The sequence below is a fragment of the Passer domesticus genome, chromosome 8, assembly GCF_036417665.1.
Source record: "Passer domesticus isolate bPasDom1 chromosome 8, bPasDom1.hap1, whole genome shotgun sequence".
Classification (NCBI taxonomy): Eukaryota; Metazoa; Chordata; class Aves; order Passeriformes; family Passeridae; genus Passer; species Passer domesticus.
This window is the reverse complement of record NC_087481.1, coordinates 2,748,145-2,770,787: the sequence shown is the minus strand read 5'-3', so window position 1 is coordinate 2,770,787 and position 22,643 is coordinate 2,748,145. Positions and strand designations below refer to the sequence as shown.

The following is a 22,643-nucleotide window of genomic DNA, read 5'->3' as shown; positions in this document are numbered from 1 at the left end:
AAAAAAGAACAAATGCATAACCAAACCCAAAAGAATTATCAAAGATTATTTATATTACAAATTATTTATATTATACAGCTCGTCTCTGCTGTAGCCCTAGCACTGCCACCCCCAGGACTGTGCCCGGCCCCGAGAGCACTCAGGCCCTGCAGCAACACCAGGGCCACCAGGGCAGCGGGGCAGGGCCACGGCAGCAGCACTGCCAACACCAAGTGCTGCTGCTGCTGGGCACAGCTGCTGTGCCAGCACTGATCTGCCCCCAGCTCTGCACACAGACATTGCTGCTGCAGCTCCAGAGAAGGCAACAAAAGGGCATCTCTGCAGAAAACTCTGCTGGGAGATCCTTTAATTAATTTAAAGGCATTGAGAGCGCAACCCCTCACTGACTCAGTGTGTGGACACAGGGAATGTGGAGAGAAGGAAAATGAGAAATGGCACAAACAATGACATTTTTTTATGGACAATATCAAAAAAGTAAAACAAAGAAAAGCATCTCCACACGGAAATCAAGAAGAAGTATCAAAGATGACTTTTATTACAAGTGATTGGCAGAATTTGGCCAGCAGTTTAATGTTTCTGAAATCATCCAGTCATCAGTTTCCTCACTGCAGCCTTGAGCTCCTGGTTCCTCAGGCTGTAGATGAGGGGGTTCAGGGCTGGAGGCACCACCGAGTACAGAACTGACACCAACAGATCCAGGGATGGGGAGGAGATCGAGGGAGGCTTCAGGTAGGCAAGTACTGCAGTGCTGAGGAACAGAGAGACCACGGCCAGGTGAGGGAGGCAGGTGGAAAAGGCTTTGTACCATCCCTGCTCAGAGGGGATCCTCAGCACAGCCCTGAAGATCTGCACATAGGAGAAAACAATGAACACAAAACAACCAAATGCTAAACAAGCACTAAAAGCAATTAACCCAAGTTCCCTGAAGTAGTATTTGGAGCAGGAGAGTTTGAGGATGTGTGGGATTTCACAGAAGAACTGGCCCAGGACATTGCCATGGCACAGGGGCAGGGAAAATGTATTGGCCGTGTGCAGCAGTGAATAGAGAAAGGCACTGGCCAGGCAGCTGCTGCCATGTGGGCACAAGCTCTGCTGCCCAGGAGGGTCCCGTAATGCAGGGGTTTGCAGATGGACACGTAGCGGTCGTAGCACATGATGGTCAGCAGGAAATACTCTGCTGAGATGAAGAAAAAAAAGAAGAAGAGCTGTGCAGCACATCCTGTGTAGGAGATGGTGGTGGTGTGCCAGAGGGAATTGTGCATGGCTTTGGGGACAGTGGTGCAGATGGAGCCCAGGTGGCTGAGGGCCAGGTTGAGCAGGAAGAAGAACATGGGCGTGTGCAGGTGGTGGCCGCAGGCTACGGCGCTGATGATGAGGCCGTTGCCCAGGAGGGCAGCCAGGGAGATGCCCAGCAAGAGGCAGAAGTGCAGGAGCTGCAGCTGCCGCGTGTCTGCCAATGCCAGCAGGAGGAAGTGGCTGATGGAGCTGCTGTTGGACATTTGCTGTGGCTGCACGTGGGGATCTGGTCATGGAGAAAAAGACAGTGAAGAGTTAGAGGAGATACCTGCAATCAAAATCAAAGGCATTTCCTGTACATCCTGCCCTGGAACACAAGCATCCCTTTGTATCCAGGAGTTCTGGAGGTTTTCTTGTAAGCTCCCCTGTATCTTTGCTGCTGTTCGTGGATATCAGAAACCCTCAGGTTTCTGCTACCCTCAAGGAGAACAGAGCAAGTTTTGTGAGGCAAAGTGATGAGTGGAGAGTGAGAGGAAATGGTCTGTCCTTCTGACCTGTTGAGAATTTCTCACAGCTTTGACCTTTCTCAGGTGGAGGTTGATCACCTTCCCATGTTTCCCCTAAAATATCACCAGGTACTGCTGAGAGCAGATGGATCCACGACAACCCAGCTCCACATTTGTAGCCAAGGACTCACTATGCTCATTTTACCAACACAACAGCATTTTCAGTGCCAGAACACCTCTGCCTTTCCCCATCAATCTTATCACTCAGAGATGCTCTAGGACAGGTTTGCACCCTGGATTGAATCTCCCAGCTTGGACTGAAATCTCAGGGAGACTTCCAAGTGTCCTTATGCTGGCATTGGATGAAGGGAGTTTCAGCTCCTTCCCTGGCTGCACTGACAGCATTGCCCAGAGCCGGGCACTGGGCACAGCATCACCCTGAGCCAGCTGTGCCCCCTCCCAGAGCCCCCAGGGCCGGGCAGCTGCTCCCAGCCCTGTGCTCTGCAGAGGGAACTGGGCCCGGGGCTGCAGAGCTGCCCCACGGCTCTGCTGCAGCTCTGCCTGCACAGGAGGGGCTTCACGCCTTGGAGCCCCGGCCCTGAGGGCAGAGGCTTGGCTGGGGGACAGGAGGGAGGGGGCTTGTTCAGAGGGAGGGGCTGCACTGGAAGGGCTCCTGTGGACATCTCTAAGCTCTCCCTGCCACAGCATTGCTGGGATTTGTTTTCTCTCCTTCCCTGATCTTCTCTCTGCTTCCTGGAGATTTTCCTCCTGCAGGTGTTTCCCTGTGCCTGATCTCTCTGTGCCAGCATTCAAAGACCCCAAATCTCTGTGCACTCTCCTTGGCCTGACAGAACCCTGCCTTTTTGGAGGGCACTGGCTGGGGGCAGGTTCTGTTTGCAGCTTGGAGAAAGGACAGCTCAGACTGAGCCTGATGGGTCCAGCAAGGGTGATGCTGCTGCTGTCCATGAGCAGTGTGGCTGAAAGCACATTAGGGATCTCCTGTGAACCTATTGATCACTAAAACAAACAGTTCAGATGTCTTAGGCACTTGTCAAAATTAATAATTAATAATTAATTATCGTCCTTTATTGTTTATCCCATCTCCCTGCCATTCTCTAATAGTAGGAACTTGAATACAAAACCTTTGGAAATTTCCTCATTATTATAAAAATCCTGTTCTTGGAAATATTCTATGACTGATCAGAAGCCCTCAGCATGTCAGAGTTTCATGGGCATTTCACCTCCCCTGCACCAGAAATACTCAGAGAATGTACTCACAGGGTCTGCAGGCATTGGGATGTTCCAGCTTTAGGAGATGGCTCCAGGAGCTGCAGCTGCATTGTCCTGCAGCCAGAGGTTCCTGTGCCAAGGGCTGGCAGTGATTCTGCCCCAGGCACTTCTCAGCACCTTCCCAGCCCTGACTGATTGAAGCTCTCTGTGCCTCTGGGCTGTGCCCAGGGTGGCTGCAGGCAGTGCCCCAGCCCTGCTGGGCTGACAGAAGAGCTGCTCATCAAGAGAAATGTGCTTTTGAAGCTCTTCTTGCTTACCAGGAGCTGCCTCTGTGCCAGGAGCCCAGCCCAGCTCAGCAGCACAGACACAGCACCAGGACTTTAATGACCCTCTGGGGCTTTGTGCTCAGGCCCTGAACATCAGTCCCTGAGAGGCAGCTGAAGAAACCTCTCCAGAACTCCAAGTCAGAATCCAACTCCAAAGTTTCTTAGACTTTTAATGGGTCCCACTGAGGGACACAACTGAGAAAGTGTCCCCAGGCCCCAGGCAGAGCAGAGAACTGGAGGCAGGGATGACAGGTGGGGACAAAGAGAAGCCAAGTCTTGGTGGCCTGGGGCACAGCAGCAGGGTCTGTGCCACCAAGGGCTGGGAGGAGACACCTTGTCCTGAGGCCCTGGGGCCTCCTGGCACAGCCCCAGCCAGGCTGGGCACTGTCAGCCCCTTGTCCTGCCCTCAGCTTTCCCCCCTAGCCCACATCCCAGTGGCCTCAAGGATCTGCTGGAAGGAGTCCCTGGGGAGCCTTGCTCAGCAACGGCCCTGGGGGCTCCTGAATGCTCCCAGGGAATGCAGGTTTTTTCCAAGGATTTTGGGTTTGGCTTTTGCCTTGGAGTCTCTGAGAGTTTTGTGCAATCATGGCCTTCAATTATCTGCTTTAATTAGTCCCTGGAGAGGCTTTGTCAGTAACAACACTCAGTGGGGCTCATTAATGCTTTGAGAAACTCAAGGTGTTTAAGCTACTTTGGATTTTCCTTTCCCCGCTGAGTCTCTGAGAGGTTTTTGTGCCATCCTGGCCACCAATTCTCTCCTCCAAGGAGTCCATGAGGATCCTGTCTTGGAGAGGGACCTCAGTGGGACCCATTCATGCCTTGACACACTTTGGGGTTTTCTTCTGACTTTGACTCCTGGACAGGTTTGTACAATCTCCTCTCAGGTCCTGAGGTTCCAGGGCTCAGCTCTAAATGCACCATAGGGCTCATTAGGATCAAGCAAGTCCTGACAAACCATGGCTCTGCCTTGATTTCCCTCTGCTCTAGTGCAGTTCATTAGGAGGGTTTCCTTTTTCAGTTATGGAGAAATATTTCAAAGAGCTTCTAGCAAGTATGTATTCCTATTTTAAAGGGTGTCTTTTATTGCTGTTCTTATTACACAAGAGGTGATTGCAGCATTCAGTGACTGATATTGATCCAGCAGGGACTCTCCTAAGGAGTTCTGGCCTGGTCAGAGAAGCTGTGCCTTGAGGTCTGACGCAGCGTGGACAACCTTGCTCCACATTCCCCAAGCCCATTTTGTCTCTTCTCACTCACCTGGGACCTGCTTTGCTCAGAGAACTGGCTGTACACAGCCAAAGAGGGGTCATCTTCTTTTGTATTTTGAACCAATCTAAAACTCCTGAGTTTCCCCATTGAAAACAGACATCCTCCTCAAGTGTGTGCCAAGCCCAAGCTGCCACCAAGGAGGTTCCCCTTCCCTAAGGCAGAACCCTGCAAGGAATATTTTAGACACACAGGAAGTTCTGCAATAAACACAAATACAGAGTTTGTTCAGGGCAGAGTTAGACCAACTCCTGAAGGACAGACCAGCTTTGAACTCCTTGCAGCTCAAAGCTCCGAGTTGGGAGGTGTGGGAGGGACCCAGGAGTGAGGGAAGGGAAATGCAGAGCACCCAGCAAGTGCTTCTGTGCAGACAGGCTGTGGGGAAGGGCACTGCAGAGCTGCCCTGGGCCAGCTGTGAGTGTGGATCATCATCCCAATCTGCACTGGGCCATTACAAGACACTGTTGGATGGACACTGCACCGACCCCAGCACGCCAGCCCCTTGCTCAGGGCTGCTGTCACTGCCCAGAGCCAGAGGGGATCCCTTGCTGGGGGCTTGTGCCATGGCCACCTGCCCTGTGCCGCGCTGGCCACTCAGGCACCAGGAACCAGCAGCAAAGGGCACTGCCAGGGCCAAAGGCCAGGTCAGCCAGACAGAAAGGGGCAGTGCTGGCACTGTTTCCATGGCAGCCCTCACTGGGGGTGACACCTGGGTCACCTGTCCTGGCAGTGTCCATGGAAAGCCCTGGCAGGGACTGACACTGGCACTGAGACACTGCTGGGCCGGGTGCTGAGCACAGGGCTGAGCACACAGAGATGGTTTTGTTCTTGCTGAGTTGCAACAGAGCCAAGGCCTGTCCTGCCCCTCCTCCAGCCACCCTGGGCAGGGGCTGGGGCTGTGGGGAGCTTGGCAGGGGACACAGCCAGGACAGGTGACCCCAACTGACCCCAGGGATACCCCAGACCACAGGACATCATGCTCAGTGTATGAAGTGCGGGGAACAAGGAGGAAGGGGGGAATGTTGGAGTGAGGGTTTTTGCCTTCCCAGGTAACTCTTAGGCAACAGGGAGCCCTGTTTCAGCACTGGGCAGGGTCAGTACCAAAGACACAGACACCAACTTAAGGAATACTGTCATTTATATAATTCACAGCTGCAAAGAATTACAAAAGGATAATCTCAGCAAAGCACATAATCGTGAGCAAAGAATTACAAAAGAAGTTCAGCAATCCAGTGCACACCAGTCATTACCAACATAGATTGCCTGCAGTGATTAAATAAAGATCCATCACCAGTTACCCTCGGACTTTACCATCACCCAGATCCACACATCAGCTGGGGCAGACAAGGACTGCAGAGCCACTCCCAGACACTGGGAATTCCTGCAGGTGCCTCCACCTTTGCAGGCAAGGAGCCTCCAAGCCTTCTGTGAAAGGACACAGCTTTTACACTGTCAAATAAACAAACTGACATCACTGCTAGTGTGGGAACATCTGGTTTCATTCTCCTGATTGGTTTCTCCCAAAGCCTGGCCAGGGCTCAAGGAGGAATCAAGGGAGTTGACTTTGATCCTTCAGCCCCAAACAAGGCCAGATGGGGCCTTGTCTGGTTTCTGAATACAGAAAGAGAAATCCATGTTTTATCAAGGAACACATCCACTGATCATGTTGTTAATAATGCTTTGTTAGGGAGTGGATACAAATATAATATTTGGTTGGAAGGTTCATCTAGAGATGGACTTTGCCTCCGGGCCTGTTCAGGCCTTGATACTTGGATGGGTCCTGAGACCTACAATGAACTACAAGCTTCATAACAATTCTTTCAATAACACAGTTTAGATTTAGATATTAGGTATAAAGGCATCTCCCCTTGTGCTTCAATTAAGTGCTGTTAAATTTCATTACTCAGAGCTATTCACATTCCTTTTCAAACATGCCTAAAGAGTTGCTGTGTTTCCGTTATTTATCAAATGCTCTCTTTTCTTGAGACTGTCTCTTTTAAGACAAGTCTCAATACTCCACTTCCCAGCACAAAGTGTCACAACAACTCGAACATGGAATGTTAGAGTGCACACCAAGCGCACACATTGCAATGATGACAGACACTGCCACAAATGCATTTCACAGCAGCCTCCAGTTTGGCAGCCATGAAGCCAATCCCACCAAGAAGAACTTTCTTCTTTCTGCCACTCTTCTCCTGCTCTTTCAGTCAAGGTGATTGCTGACTGTTGGCCTTCAAACCCATCACTGAGAGCAGTGCAACATTCCTGTGCCATGACAGCCCAGGCTCCTCCTTGGCCAGCAAGCAGATAATCCAAGGCCATGCGGTTCTGTGGAGTCCCCATTTGTGTTTGTTGGAGCCCATAGGATGTGCTACTGGACATTTTAACAGCATCATTTGCTACTTCTAATAAACCATCCAGTCAACTCCACAGGACGGAGCAGCACACATGGGGCACAGGATGAACCAGAATCTTTTGCTTTCTGAAACCCAAGGCACTCCTTGGGGGGAAAATGTTCTCTGGGCCCCAACTCTTCCTTGTGGTTGTTGCTGAAGGACCCTAAATGGTGGCCCTGCAGCCAGGAGTGGGGTAACACTGACACCGACCAGCTCCAGCAGCCCAAGCTCTACTGACATTGGGAGTGATGGTAAAGCACAGAAATCCTCTCACACTGTGGCCTCTGTAACTAGAACAGGCTTGGGTTTCTCCTGAAGGGAAATCTTAGTGAATCCTGTCAAAGGGATCATTGTATTCCTGTGTTTTCTTGAACTGTCCCTTCACTGACAGTTACAAGTCAGAGCCCATGGACTGAGTTCTGGCCACCCCACAGGGTGGGCCCTCCAAGGGAGCCCCATTCCTCCCAACTTCAGCTGAGAACATACCCAGCAATTACTGACATGGAGTACTTTAGCTACCCTGATCTTGAAATTGCAAGAACTACTCATTAAATTTTGATGACTAATCCCTTGGTGAAACACTGGAGGTGTTTGTGGCAAACAAAGATTCTGGCTGACTATCAAGGTACAACTTACAGACATCAACAGTACTTTAGTGACACTGTTCTTAATTTTTTCTCAATCTCATTCGAGATAGGAACAATAATTCTGTTGTCCACGGAGACGGAGCCTTTTTAATTCCAGAAGAATGCCTCCAAGGTACTTTGCTGTTCAGCTTTACCATGTTGTCTGTGGCTAACAAGGCTTGGTGGGGCCCTTTCCCCTTTGGCTGGAAGGGGGCCGGGTCCCAGTCCCTGAGGGCACCCAGGCTCCTGGACGGAATTTGTGTGCAAGTCCCTCGGTGCCACAGCAGCCTTCACAGGGAGCCCTGTGGGTCAGAGCATTTTCCAAAGGGGCCATTGGGGAAAACAGGGAGATTTGGTCTGGCAGGATGTGTAAAACAGTATCCTGTAATATCTCCTTGTTCTCACACAGAATACTTGGCTGCAGGGACATATTCCCATTGTTCCTGCCCAGGTTTCAGGATTCAGTGTTGTCTTTCCCCAGAGCTGTTCCTTCAGCTGCCTCAGGAGGGCCTTTTGGCCTCTGGAGCCACACTCTGGCTCCATTATTAGGACTGCTGGATCCAAACCCTTTATCTCCACAAATGGTAATGACTGGAGGTGGATCTCCTTTTTTCACAATCGTGCTTAAAATTGCAATATCAATAATTGTGCTACCCTGTCAGGGGTTGAATAACCCAATCTTACTGACAATTGTTTAACAGAATTACTGTAATTTCTCCTTTATATTCAGCATCAATTCCTCCTTTCCTCCTCCCATGACATGAACATTTTGCAAGACCAAGCTCCAAGCAAGCAGTTACCAAACCAAAGTGTCCTGGAGGAATCTGAATTCCTGTCTCAGTATTGATAGCTTTCATTTGCTTTGGATTTATCCTAATTAATTCCAATGCATGAAGGTCCAGCCCTGCAGCCTCTGGGCTGGCCCTGCCAGGAGCCATCACACCCACAACAATCTCCCAGGCAGTCCAAGCCTCACTGCCCATGGTTGTAGGTGCAAATTGGGTGCAGCTGTGCACAGCCACAGGGTTTCCATTTCCCCAGTGGGCCATTGTTAAGGGTTTGGAGCACATCTGGGAGATGGGTTCTCCATGGGGGCAGGTTCCCATCTCCTCATGTTTTCAACTGCTCTTTTAACAACCCCTTCACCCATTCCACCAATCCTGCAGCTTGAGGAGAGTCTGGTACATGAAAAACCCTGCAGTCTTAATCATGGTATTTTTCAAAGTAACAGACAAAGCACTCTGCATCACAGTATCAGCAAACACTGTAACAATAGCCAATTTCATCCCCTCCTTCTTTTTTCATTGTATACAATCGCACAAAGTTTACCTCTGACATTAGGGTCCTGGCCAATCTTTTTCTGTAGAGTATTTAGTGTTATATCCCTGAGCAGCCAAAGCTGCCAAATTAGTATTGTCAGCACTATTTCACATTATTACTATTTTATACGTAGATATAGATATTGATATAGATACAGCTAGAGAGGTATAGACCTTTATATAAAGTATATATATCAATATCTATATTAAGGTCTTACTGTACTATAAATATATATAGTTATTTATCATATTAATATTTCACTTGCACAAATGTATTGGAGCTCAAGATTAAAACCTTCTTCTGTTGCTCCATGTGGGAGCATTCCAACAATAATTCTTCCTTCTAAAAGTGCTGTTTTCAATGTATTGTTAACAAATTAATCTTTGTCTGCCCAAACCCACAAGTTCTTTTCCTTTTCCGTATGCAATTTTTGGATACATTTTAAGACATCCAGGGGTTCAGCTTCTTTTAACCAACTGCCCCACTGCTCACACAGTGCTGCGACCTCAGCCCACCCCAGAGCCAGGGAACTCCAGGGAAGGGCTTCCCATCTGGGAATTTCTGATGGGACCGATTCTTCACATTTACATTTAACAAGAGACATTTTGCTGTGATCTGGCCAGACTCTGCCAGTTTTGTTTTACCAGTGGGCAGGGTCAGCACCAAAGACACAGACTCCCAACTGAAGGAATCGGTGTCATTTACTGCAGCTCAAAGCAGCAAAGAATCACAAAAGGAGCAGCTCAGCAATGCACCCAATCATCACCACCAAAGATTGCCTGCAGTGATTAAGAAAGATCCAGCATCATTTACCCTCAGACTTAACCATCCCCCCAGATCCACACAGCAGCTGGGGGAAGCTGTCCCAGCCAAGGGCTGCAGAGCCACTCCTGGACACTGGGAATTCCTGCAGGTGCCTCCAGCCACAGGTGAGGCTCCAACCTCGCTGTGAGAGGGCCCAGCTCTGACAGTGCTGAATGAACAAACTGACAGCACTTCTAGTGTGGGAACATCTGCTTTCATCCTCCTCTTGGGTTCCTCCCAAAGCCTGGCCAGGGCCCCAGGAGGAACCAAGGGAGGTGACTTTGATCCTTCAGCCCCAAACAAGGCCAGATGTCAGATTTCATGGCCCTGTCTGGCTTGCAAATACAAAAAGATCAATACATGTTTCACTAATGAGTGGCTACATCTATCACAGCAATAATGACCATGCATATTTCATCACTGAGCAGATACAAAGATAACCTTTGGTTGGAAGGTTCATCCAGAGGCCACCTTTGGCTCAGGGCCTGCTGTTCAGGCCTCACTCAGGGCTGTTGTCCAGGCCTTGGCACTTCAGGGACAGGATTTAGTGCTGGGCTTGGCACTGCTGGGTGACCAGCTGGACTGGATGAGCTCAAAGGTCTTTTCCAACAGAAAGGATGCTGTGATTCCAGGATTCCATCTGCTGAATTCAGTTAGGTCCAGGTTAGCAGCACACATTTGCTCAGAAAATCTCTTGCTCAGCTCCTGTGGCCTGAGGCTTCAGCACCATCAGCTCCTGGTGCTAAGCTGCTCATGCTGAACGAGACGACTCGAAGAGAAGAACACAGTCCATCCAATTCCATCTGGGATACGGGGAGGGAAGGCTGTGAAAACAGGAGCATGGTTTGCTGTGGCCTCCTCTTTGCCCTTCACGCCTTTCAGCACTTTGAAACAGCCAAGAGCTTTCTCCAAGGGTGCAATGGAGCAGCTGTTCCTCTCCCAGGTCTGGCTCTCTCCAGTCTCTGACCTTGCCTGGTTTTGTCCCTCTTGCTGTGCCCTCTCTTCCCCCAGGGCTCAGTGGCTGCTGCCCAGGACTGTGGGACTGGCACAGATCCAGTGGTCGAGACCCTCCTTGCTGTGGCCTTGGAGCTGCCTGGTCACAGCAGCCTTTTCCATCTGGAAGCTCCCCATGGACAGGGAGTCCCCAGCTCCATTCCTTGCACAACCTCCAGGAGCCCAGGGCTGCCATCTCAAGTCCCTGCTGGCACTGGGGCTCCCAGGTGCCTCAGGCTGCTGTGACACCGCTGCACACGGGAGGGAAGAGTGGCAGGAGCTGTGCTGAAAGTCAGCTCCATCTGCTGCTGCTGCTGCTGTGGGGTCATTTGTCCAGGCCTGCCCCAGAATCAGGGATCAGATCCAGGCCCTGCTGCTGCTCCCTCGGGATCAGCCCCAGTTTTGGTGTTGCTGTCAGGGCCAGCAGGAGCGGTGGCTGGAGCAGCAGGTGCTGACAGTGCCCCAAGCCCCGGGGCTGGAGGGGTCCCTGGGCTGGGCTGGGAGGGAGCTGCCCCTTGTTCTCCCTCTGCCCCAAGCAAAGCTGGGCCGGGCACAAGTGGGGCAGCACAGCCACCAGGGAGCCTGCGAGTCTCTGCCAGCCCTGGCTGCTCAGAGTTTGGCCTTGGAGCCTCAGGTGGCCAAAGGCAGCTGCTCCTGGTCCCTCTGGGTGCCCCCGTGTTCAGCAGTGCTGCTCCATCAGTCTGTGCCCAGCAATGGGGAAAAGCCTCAGCCCTGCAGGGCCAGGAGCTGCCAGGCTCTGCCTGAGCAGCTCAGCCAGCAGGAAAGGAGCTGCTCCACATGGGAACCAGGAGCAAAGGGCTGCAGCACCTTGTGCTGGGGCAGAGCCAGAATTCTGAGAGGGAATAACGGACTTATTCATGTGCATTGGTGCGTCAGCACTGCAGGTGCTGTGCCTGCAAACACAGAGTTCGAGATCTGCAAAAGAATTCTGCAGCTCTTGACTGGATCAGGATGTCAGCAGTGCTGAACTCCAGCTCAGTCCAAATGAAACACTTCACACCTCTGCTCATATCTGCTAGATTTTTTTCTTCAGGGTATCCAGAGAAAAGTAAACAGAGGAGGAGCCGACATTTTCATTGTTTATCAGAAATGTATCTCATTTTGCTGTATATTCCTTTTGTAGGACGAGTTCTCTGTTAAAAACACTGGACAAAAAAGAAAATAAAAAAACATGAAAGATAAAAACAAAAAACAAATGTGTAGTGAAAATCTTCGGTAACTTTGGATTAAGAGGTAACTGATCTTTTTAAAAAGAGAACTCAGTTACTCTGTAAATGTTCTGATGGCATGGATCCATATTACTGACCTCAGCATCACGTTTTTAAAAGATTCAGGGTTTTGTTTGCAATATTATGTTATTTTAAATTGTGATTGAATCAATAGGAAATTGAAAGATTTATTATGCATTTATGCATTACTGTGTCTTGAATGTAAAAATATTGCAGTTTGAAATTTGGATTTAAAGTGTTGCAAATGAAAGTTATAAATCCCATTAGATTGTCTGACAGCAGCTTTTCCTAGAGGATATGCAGCACTCTAAGCACTTCATCAGTGGGGTTGGGGGCACTTGGATCTTTGTCCTGTGCCACTCTGAGATGTCATAGAATGGAACTTCACCTGCCACCAGCCCAGGTCACCCTCTGCCACCAAAGCTCCTTGGACCTTGTGTCCCCCAGGCAGGCACAAAGTGTTTGTGCTGCTCCCCCTTTTGCACAAACCCACAGAGAGCTGGGATTTTTCCAAGTCTCATGTCTGCATTGGGCCATATTCCTAAAGAAGCAGCAGCCCATCCTGATGAATATGGTGAGTTTTGTGGATGGTTGTGAGCTCCACTTCCTGCCTAGAAATCCTGAAACTGCTTCTGAATGCTGCTCCTTCAGCTCTTGGACACCTTCTCACACAGAGCTGGGGAAAAAAATCCCCTGTTCTCTCGCTAAAGCGTGGGTTATGCCAAAGTTAGAGCTCTGTGGGAAATCTCTATCCATCCCTATCCTATTAATATATCCATACATGGGGGTGTGCATGGATTTGTCTTGTGTACAAAGGAAGGAGTGTGCAAGCAACGTGACTGACACTTTCACTGTCCGTGTTCATCGCATACCTATGGGTACAGAGACATTATGGAAACCCTGGCACACACAGATCCTTCTGTCCCTGCGTACAGAGACATCCAAGAGCCCCTGGCACACACAGACCCTTCTGTCCATGGATGCACAGACATCCAAGAGCCCTGGCACACACAGATCCTTCTGTCCCTGGGTACAGAGACATCCAGGAGCCCCTGGCACACACAGACCCTTCTGTCCATGGATACAGAGACACCCAAGAGCCCCTGGCACACACAGACCCTTCTGTCTCTGGAGGATGGAGCGTGGCGGGTGGGGGTGGTTGGTGGGCAGTGAGTCCCGGACAGCAGGCCAGACCCGGCTCCAGCCCTGCCAGGCCCTGCCAAGGCTCAGTGCAGGCTCCTCTGGAATGGGAAAGCCTTTCAGCCTTGTCTCTGCCCAGAGGGGCAGTGCTGGCCTGGCAGCACAGGTTGTTTTCCCCTCAGGCTGCAGGAGATGAGAACACAACACTTGCCAACACTGAGTGGGAGGCACAGCTCCGGGTGCTCCCCATGAACCTCAGCTCTGGGAGCACTGTCTGCCCCAAGCTCCAGGGGCTGCAGTGGGAGCCCGGCTGGGCTCTGCCCTGGGGCCATCCTGCAGGGACAGCTGGAAACAGGGAGCATTCAGCTGCCACAAACAGCCAAGCCAGGGCTGCAGGGCAGCTGCTCCAGCCCGGACTGCACTGCTGTGTGCTGTGCTCTGGGGCTGGGGCTCCCCACACAGGGGACTGGACTGGAGTGCCAGAGGAGACAGAGAAGCTTCAGCTTCAGCCTCACTGAGGTGGGTGCATTGGCTGGGAAGAGTGGGGAGGCTCAAGGGGATTCACAGAGCTCATCCTGCTGCAAGGACAAGGAAAAGGGAGTGGGAACTCAGCAGTGAGGAGAGCTGAGGGCTGGAGAGTGGCTCTGAATGACACTAAAATGCCACTGGACCTCTGAAACATTGCTGCTCCTCAGCCAGTGACAGCATGAGTCCCTAAACCTGGGGCTCAGCCCTCCTTGTGGTCAGGGGCAACAAGGAAGGCCAGCAAGTGATGGAGACAGCAACGGGCTGGGAATTCACTGGGGGAAAAAAGGGAGCAGTTGAGAAGTAAAAGGCAGGTGGGGGAGAGAACTGTTCAGAGAAGGGCTGAGCTACATCTTGAGCAAGCTGAAAAATGTCATTTGGAGTCATCCCAGATTGATTTGATTTCAGAAGGTATTGAACAAGTTTAATTTTTGGGAGGTGTCACTGCAAACTTGAGCTGTGTTGCCAAAATGCTCAAGCAAGTCTGTGCTGCAGGTGACACCATTTCTTCTTTGGCTGATTCCGGCCCCGTGCTGAGCTCCAGCAGAGCCCTGGCAGAGCCCAGAGCAGCCTCAGCATCCGCAGAGCCCGGCTGCAAGGAGAGAAAGCAGAAACTGCCCGTCAGCTGAAGGCTCCTGTCCCCTTGTCCCAGCTGCCCGTGGTGCCCAGGCCATGCTGGCTGTGCCCAGAGCTGTGCCCAGAGCTGCCCATCAGTGCTGCCTTTGGGAGCAGGGCAGGAGGGCAGGACATGTGCCCAGCCTGCAGCCAGCCATGGCACATCCACCTGCTCAGCAGCTGCCCAGAGCAGGATGCTCCTGTGCTCGCTGCCATCTCCCAAAAGCTCTGATCCCACCCTGCCAAGCAGACGGGGACCCACCTCATGCCATCCATGGCTGGAAGAAAAGCTGGTCCCAGACGATGTCCTCAGCCTGCTCCAAGGGCACGGCCCATCCACGCGGCAGCTGCTCCCAAGAACTTCCTGATCCAGACTGGACCAACCAGAATGCTTCCTCTAGAAAAACAAACAACAAATTGTTGAAAATAGATTACAGACAAAAAGGGAAAAAAAGAACAAAGGGAAAAATCATATCTCTGTGAGGGGATTGAGGAAGGCCCAAGCCCTGCATGCCAGGGAAAAACCCAGCCATGTGTGAGCAAAGCCCAGGTTTTCTCCCTTCCCCCTGCACTGTCCCCCACAATAACCGTGATCCCAAAGCAAACAAGGGCAGTGGAGCTGCCCAAGCCCTTCCTTGCCTGCACAGCAAAGCACCTGTGCACAGGTTCTGGAGTCCCACCTCTGCTCCCACCACAGGGGTTTGTTTGTGTCGGCCTGGCTGCCCCAGCCCCAGCCCCAGCCCCAGCCCCAGCCTGGGGCACGGTGGGTGCTGGGGGCTGTTGGCAGGGCCAGGAGCCCACTCCCATTTCGTACACACCCCAGCCCATCCCACCAGCCCTGCCAAAAGCAGCTGGGCAGCCGACTGAAGGATCAGCTGCATCTGCCTCAGCAAAGGGGGAACCTTTGCTTCCCAGCCAGGCTGGGCAATGCCCAAATCTGGGAGCATTTCCCCAGGTGTGGACTCATCTGCAAATTCCCTGTGGAGTTTGGCTTTGAAGAAGGTGCCACAATCAAAGTGCATCACCTTCAACTGCTGGTGGCCAGGTTGAGGAAGAGGTTGTCATCCTTCATGTCATCCTTGATGTCATCCTCGCTGTCTCCGGCAGCAGCAGCCTCCCCTGGTACAGCTACTCTGGGGGCTCCTTCTCCTTCCCTGGGGTGAGACCAGGCTGTCAGGGCTCTGCCCAGGGCCCCAGCTGTCAGGGAACCAGGACAAGCAAAACCTGCTTGGATGGCAGCCACCAGGGCTGGGCAGAGCAGCTCAGCTCCAGCACAAGGGCTGCATGTTCCCATCCCATGACCCTGGTGCAGTGACACGGGCTGGCTTCCTTTGCTTCTCATTGCCAAGGCATGTGTGCAGCTGTAACTTACCAGGGCCCTGCAGCACAGTGTGCCTGTGGCTCTCTCCCTTCTTCTAGGGCAGATGAATATCCTGCATCCAAGGATGACAGAACACCTCTTCTAATGAGGGTCTGGCCAAGGGGTGCATGGATAAACACCACCCAATCAGATTTTGGCACTCTGGGGAGAGAAACCAGAAACTGCCCATCAGTTGGAGAAGGCTCCTGTCTGCTTTGCCCCACTATTCCCATGCCCAGGCCATGCTGGATGCGCTCAGAGCTGGGCCTGAACTTTCTTGGTTTTGGGGGAGAGCAGGGCATGTGCCACCTCCTCAGCAGCTGCCAGAGCGGGATGCTCCCGAGCCCGCTGCTGTCTCCCAGCACTGGTATTCCCCCCGTGCCCAGAGAAGAGGATTCACCTGGAGAGAGCTGTTGTGGCAGCGAGAGCTGGCCCCAGCTGAAGTTCCAGCCCCTCCTGAAAGGCATCTTCCCGCAGACCATCTCGTGCAGCAGGATGCCCAGGGACCAGATGGTAGCTGGCTCGCCATGGTACCAGCCAAAGCGGGTCCATTCCGGGGGGCTGTATGATGGTGTTCCTGTGGAATACAGATGGAGTTCAGCAGGGGGATGCTGCTGCTCCCAGAACCTGGCCCCAGCATCCCTGGGTGAGCGGGGGCTGCATCAGTGGCACCCAGGGTGACCACTGTCCTCTCACCAGCATCTGGGACTGGTGTACAAACTTGGGATTGCAAAAGAAGCCACTGGTGTGGGAAGGGGAGAGTGGAAGCCCTGGCTAGGCCTGACCATGACATGCAAAGGAAATACCCACTGCGTGCTGGGGAAAAAACATGCCCTCATTCTCCCTGCCTGCACTGCCCCAAACATATTATAAAGGCAAGACAAACAGGGCAAGTGGAGCAGTCCAAGCCCTTCCTCTTGCCTGCACACAAACCGGCTGGGGCACAGGTTCTGACCTCCCTCTCTGCTACCCTCACCCACGACTGTTTTTGTCAGGCTGGCTGCCCCAGCCCAGCCCCAATCCTGGGCACAGTGGTGGGCAAAGGCTGCCAGCAGGGCTGGAAGATGGCTCCCCACCCAGCCCTGCTCTAAAGCAACTCAGCTGCAGATTCAGTCCCCTGAGTGGCAGCAAAATGGAGAATCCCCGCTGCCACACCCAGCTTGGGCTGTGAGATCTTGGGCTGTGAGATGCCAGGAGGGGGAGCACAGCCCTGTGTAGGCTCACCTGCAAAGTGAGTGTAGGCTGTCTCTTGCAGGTAGGTGCCACAGCTAAAGTCAATCAATTTGGCCTGCCCGGTGGCCAGGTCAACCAGGATGTTCTCTGGTTTGATGTCGCGGTGCAGGACCCCGCAGCTGGTGCAGTGCCGCACGGCCTCCAGCACCTGGTGGAACAGCTGCCGCGCCACCTCCTCGCGCAGGAACCCCCGTGCCCGAATGAAATGGTGCAGGTCCTGAGACTGCTCCGGCCGCTCCAGCACCATCAAGATGTCGTTGGGGAGCTCAACCCACTCCAGCAGCTGGACCACACCGGAGAAGCCACTGGACACCTTGTCCAGCAGGACAATCTCCAGGGGTGCGCTGGTGCCGTCGGGCTGTGGGAGGAGCACGATGCTGTCAGTGGGGGCCGATGCTGGGCCAGGGCTGGGCAACCCCTCAGCCAGCCCGGGATGCTCTGCACCCTGCTCTGGCCCCATGCCCGCTCTCCCTCGAGGCATCCTGGCGGCTCCCACCCTGCCGGGCCTCGGCTCATCCCTGCCCAGCACAGCACCTCACTCACTCACCAGCTCACCCCAGTGATGGACGCGGTTCCGTGGCACCCTTTTGATGGCTACCTGCAAGCCAAGTGCAGAACAGGGCTCAGCTCGCTGTCCACCCTGCCCAGTGCCATCCTCTGCCCGCCTCCTCCCCCCTGCTCCTCCTCCTCCACCCCCTCCTCCTGCGCCCGCCGCCGGCCCCGCCGCTCACCGGGGCGCCGTCCGAGAGCCGCGTTGCTGCGAAGACGTTGCCGAATCCGCCCCGGCCCAGCAGCGAGCCCAGCCGGTACCGCTCCTTCAGGCGCTGTTGCGCCTTCCCTGCGGGCGGGACGCGGCTGTCAGCGCTCGGCCCGGGGCCGGCAACGGCCCCCGAGCGCCCCTCACCCGCCCCGGCCCGGCCATCCCCCGGCGTTCGCTCCCTGCAACGGGACAGTGGCGGCTCGGGGCCGGGGGCCGCGCTGCCAAGCGGCGGAGCTCGGGCCGGGCAAGCCGCAGCGGAGGCGGCGGGAGCGGCGGGGCCGCGTGTGTCCTCCGCGGGCCCCGGGAGGAGCCGGGGCCGGGGACGGGGCCGGGGTCGGGGTCGGGGTCGGGGTCGGGGCCGGGGCCGGGGCCGGGCTCGGGCCAGGCGGAGCCAAAAGCCGGCGATGCCGCCCCAGCCCCAGGCACTAAACCCCGCCCAGCAGCGCCAGCGCCAGCACGGCCAGAGCCGGGCTGGGACCCGGAGGCGGCGGGACGGCCGGGGGCGGGCACGGGGCAGCCCCGCCCGGGGCCGGGGGCGGGCCGGGGGCATGGCCCGGCCGGGCACGGGGAGAGGGAGGCGGGGAGAGGAGGGGAGACCAGGAAAGGGAGAGCGGGAGAGGTACGGGACAGCGGGAGAGGGAGAGGGAGAGGAGAAGGGAATCTGAAGTTTCTTCTCTTGCTGTCGCTGCCGCTGCTGCTGCTGCCGCTGCCGCTGCCGCTGCCGCTGCCGCCGCTGCTGCAACTGAAGCTCCGGGGCCGTTTGTCCCCGTGTCCGTTTGTCCGTTGCCCGCTCGCCCCCGCCTCGAGCCCCACGTTCCCCGAGGGCAGCCCCTGAGCCTGTCCAAACACGGGAACTTTGCCGAGTTCAGCCAAGACCCAGAGTCTGGACTCCTGCACAGTGGCTCAGGAATCCCCTCGGTCCCTGCTGTGCAGTGTCCCTGCTGAGGGTCAAACACTCTCAGAGCGCAATCCCTGAATGCAGAATTTGTACCTGACACAAACACTGCACTTACCTCTCCAGCATTGCTTTCCAAGAAAAACAGGGGAAGCCAAAGTGTGTGTAGGTCATGGTATCTTAAAATGTCTAAAACGTGCCAACTCATGGATCTTAGCGGTGAGATCTGTTTGGAATTAATGGGATGGACAACTAGTGCAAGATGGAAAAGGGGAGCATAAAAATAAATAGAGAAAAATGTCTTGAATTGTTTCAATTTTCAGTTAATTTCTTAAAAGCTCTTTCAGTTTTTTCCAGAAACTTCTCCTCAGTCCTGTATGCTTTTTCCAAGAACCTTTCCTGAAGAATGAGGTGCAGCTTCTGTCACAAGGTGTGCCACCAACTGCAGCTTCTCTTGGCTTTCCACACTGTGTGAGCATGCACACTTGCAGCAAAGCAGGACAAATATTTGAAGAACTTGACAGCTTGTTCTTCTCTTTTCTTGTGGGCTGGGCAGTTGTGCCATTGGTAAGGTTTTCATTGTTACTGTTCTACCCTAAGAAAACATGACAGGCTACCAAGAACTCCTAGGGAATGCAAGCCTGACTGAATGCAGAGAAACAATCTGGAGAGCCTGCAGCCAGAAGTGGAGAGCTGTGTGATCATCATTCCAACACCCCCCAAGGACATCTTGAAAGTGATCTAGAAGATGAAAATGGGCTGACAGAGGGAGTTTGTTTCTGTGCTCACTTCAGATTCTTCTACATCTGAAATCAATTCTAAAATCTCCATCTAAATCAAGAGTACAATCAGTTCATGAAAAGCACCAGAATAAAACTGTACCTCTCAGGAGATGACTGAAAGAATCTGGAAAGGAAAAATGCAGGAGAAATGCATTTCTCAGTACTGTGGTATTTGCCTGCCTGAAACCCTCCTCCATTTCCGCCCCATGCCTGGATCTGTTGGTGTCAGTTCTGTATTTGCTGGTGCCTCCAGCCCTGAATCCCCTCATCTACAGCCTGAGGAACCAGGAGCTCAAGGCTGCAGTGTGGAGACTGATGACTGGACATCTTAGGAAGCATTAAACTGATTGCCAATTTCTGCAAATCACTTGTAGCAAAATTAATTTTTGATAGTTCTGTTGGTTTGGTTCTTTGATTTCCCTGTCTTTTTCCTTTTTAAATATTCTTCCTAAAGCTAGATGATTGTTTCTGCCATTTCTGACTTTGTTTCTCTCCACCTTCCCTGTGGCCACAGACTGTGACAATGAGGAGCAGTGTTCTCAGTGACTTTAAAAGAACTAAAGGATCTCCCAGCAGAGTTTTCTGCAGAGATCCCTCTATTCTTGCCATCTCTGGAGCTGCAGCAGCAATGTCTGTGTGCAGAGCTGGGGCAGATCAGTGCTGGCCCAGCAGCTGTGCCCAGCAGCAGCAGCAGCACTTGGTGTTGCCAGTGCTGCTGCCGTGGCCCTGCCCCGCTGCCCTGGTGGCCCTGGTGTTGCTGCAGGGCCTGAGTGCTCTCGGGGCCGGGCACAGTCCTGGGGGTGGCAGTGCCGGGGCTGCAGCAGGGACAGGCCACGGGCACTGCTGGGGCAGCGCTGACGCCTCAGGCCAGGCACTGGGGGCTCCAGGCTCCTTGCCCAGGCTCTCTCAAGAACACGGCCAGGCCAATGCTCAGCACAGAAAAGCCCCAGGCTGAGCAGCCCCAGGCTGGCCGTGGGCAGGCTGGGGGCAAACAGCATGGCTGGGGCTCTGCAAGGGCCCTGGGGGAGACGGGAAGGAGCAGCAGAGCAGGGGCTGATCCATCCCCAGTGTGCTGCACAGCCCAGGGCAGCGTCCCAGAGCGTCCTGATGGAGCTGCCAACAACATCCCCCCTCTGCAGCCCTGGCCTCTCCCCCAGCTCACACAGGTGCCGCATCCTTGCAGGCACAGCCACGGCAGCACTGGCTCAGGAGCCCCTGTTTGCATTGCACAGAGCAGGCAGGAGCAGCCCCATGCTGTTGCTTGTGGGGACATGAACCTGAGGGAGCACAAATGCCATCAGCCCCTGGGGCCAGCAAGGGCTGGGGGACACCAGGGAAACCACTCCGGTTTATTGTGACAAACATTTGAGATCACCAAGTCCAACCTGCACCCTAACACTACCTTGTCTACACAGAGTATCGTCCAGTTAACCACCGCTCCCTCATGTGCTTTCAACCAAACTTCTCCTCCAGCCCCCTCATCAGCCTTTTTGGCCTTCTCTGGACACGCTCCAGCCCCTCCATGTCCTTCCTAAATTGGGGACCCAGAACTGGACACAGCACTCAAGGTGCTGCCTCAACAGTGCTGAGCACTGGAGAAGAATCACTGTCCTGCTCCCGCTGGCCACACCATTCCTGATCCAGGCCAGGAGCCATTGGCCTTCTTGCCCACCTGGGCACACTGCTGCCTCATGTCCAGCCTGCTGTCCATCTGTCCCTGCAGGTCCCTTTCTGTCTGGCTGCTGTCCAGCCACTCTGTCCCCAGCCTGTAGCACTGCAGGGGTTGTTGTGGCCAAAGTGCAGGACCCGGCACTGGGACTTGTTAAACCTCACGCTGCTGGATTTGGGCCCTGGATTCAGCCTGTCCAGGTCCCTCTGCAGAGCCCTCCTGCCCTCCAGCAGATCCACACTCACACCCAGCTTGGTGTCATCTGCAAATTTGCTGCTGCTGGACTCAATACCCTCATGCAGTTCATCAGTGCAGATACTGAAATCCTCACTGGCTGGCTCTGATCCCTCAGCCATCCTGTAGGTGCCCTGTGATGGCTCTCAAGGTGATCTGTTCCATAACCTTGCCGGGCACCCAAATCAGGCTGACAGGCCTGGAGTTCCCCAGATTCTCCTTCCAGCCCTTCTTGGGGATGGGCTCACATTGGCACCTCCACTCCTCTGGGACCTCCCTGCTGATCCAGGACTGATGGTAAATGATGGAGAGCAGCTTGGGGAGATCATCCACCAGCTCCATCATCCCTCTAGGATGGATCCCCTCTGATCCCAGAGACACCTGTGAGGACCTGAGTGGCTCAGCAGGTCTCCAGCTGCTTCCTCCTGGATTCCAGGGGGCCGTTCTGCTCCCTGTGCCCATCTACCAGCTCAGGAGAGCACTTGTCCTGAGGATGGCCTGTCTTATTGTTGAAAACTGAGGCAAAGAAGGGCTGAAGTACCTCAGCCCATTCTTCATCTTTGGTAATCATATCCCTCACGGTAATAAATGCAGGTTGTCCTTACCCCTCCTTTTGACATTAATGTACCTATAAAAACATAATAATTAACCTTCACAGAAGTATCCAAGTTAAGTCCTAACTGAGCTTTTACCTCTCTAATTTTCTTTCTGCATGAACTAACAAAATCCTTAAACATTTCTTGATTTACCTGCCTCTATGTCCAAAGGTGCTGCACCCTCTTTTTAATCCCTAGAAATATCCTTTTTAATCCCTTTTTAATGCCCTTTTTCTTTGAAAAGCTCCATGCCCAGCCAGGCCAGTCATTTCTCCCTCTGGGTCATCTTTCTGCACAAAGGGGGCAGCCTACTCTTGCCCCTTCAAGATTTGATTTTTGAAGTGTTTCCATCCTTCCTGGAACTAGTTGTTTTTAAGGGCTGTTTTTTTAAAAAAATCAATACCTGATTTGGTACTCCCCAAATGTGCATCCTCAACAGGCCAAAGTCTGCCCTCAAAAGTCCAGTGTAGAAGATTTATTGATGCCCCTCCTTCTTTTACAGAATATTTAAAAAGTCAATAATTTCATTGTGACTGTGCCCTAAACAGCCTCTGACCAGCACTTCTCCCACCAGCCCTTCTCTGTTTGTGAACAGCAGGAGACAGAGCTTTCCTTGGGAGTGGGAATTGCAGGAAACCTCCCCAAAGTGCAGCTTGGAAGGTTCAGCCTGGAGCTGAGGAGAAAGCAAAGTCCCTGCCAGGGTGGAATTGTGGTGCTCGAGGTGTGGCAGCGTGAGGCTGGGCCATGGCCGGCTCTGTGTGCCAGGAGCCGGCAGCGCTGGGTGCAGGGAGCCCAGGGAGGGCACAGAATCGCTGGGTGAGAAATGCTGGGGCACAGCGAGAGGGGCGAGTGCAGCCGGCCAGGGCACAGGAGCAGCACGC

The 22,643-nt window shown here is 53.5% G+C and overlaps 1 pseudogene; it reads right to left on the bottom strand.

The window, feature by feature from the left end:
• Positions 1–582: 582 nt before the first annotated feature.
• Positions 583–21,288, bottom strand: LOC135306053 (olfactory receptor 14C36-like; annotated as a pseudogene).
• Between the last annotated feature and the right edge of the window lie 1,355 nt (positions 21,289–22,643).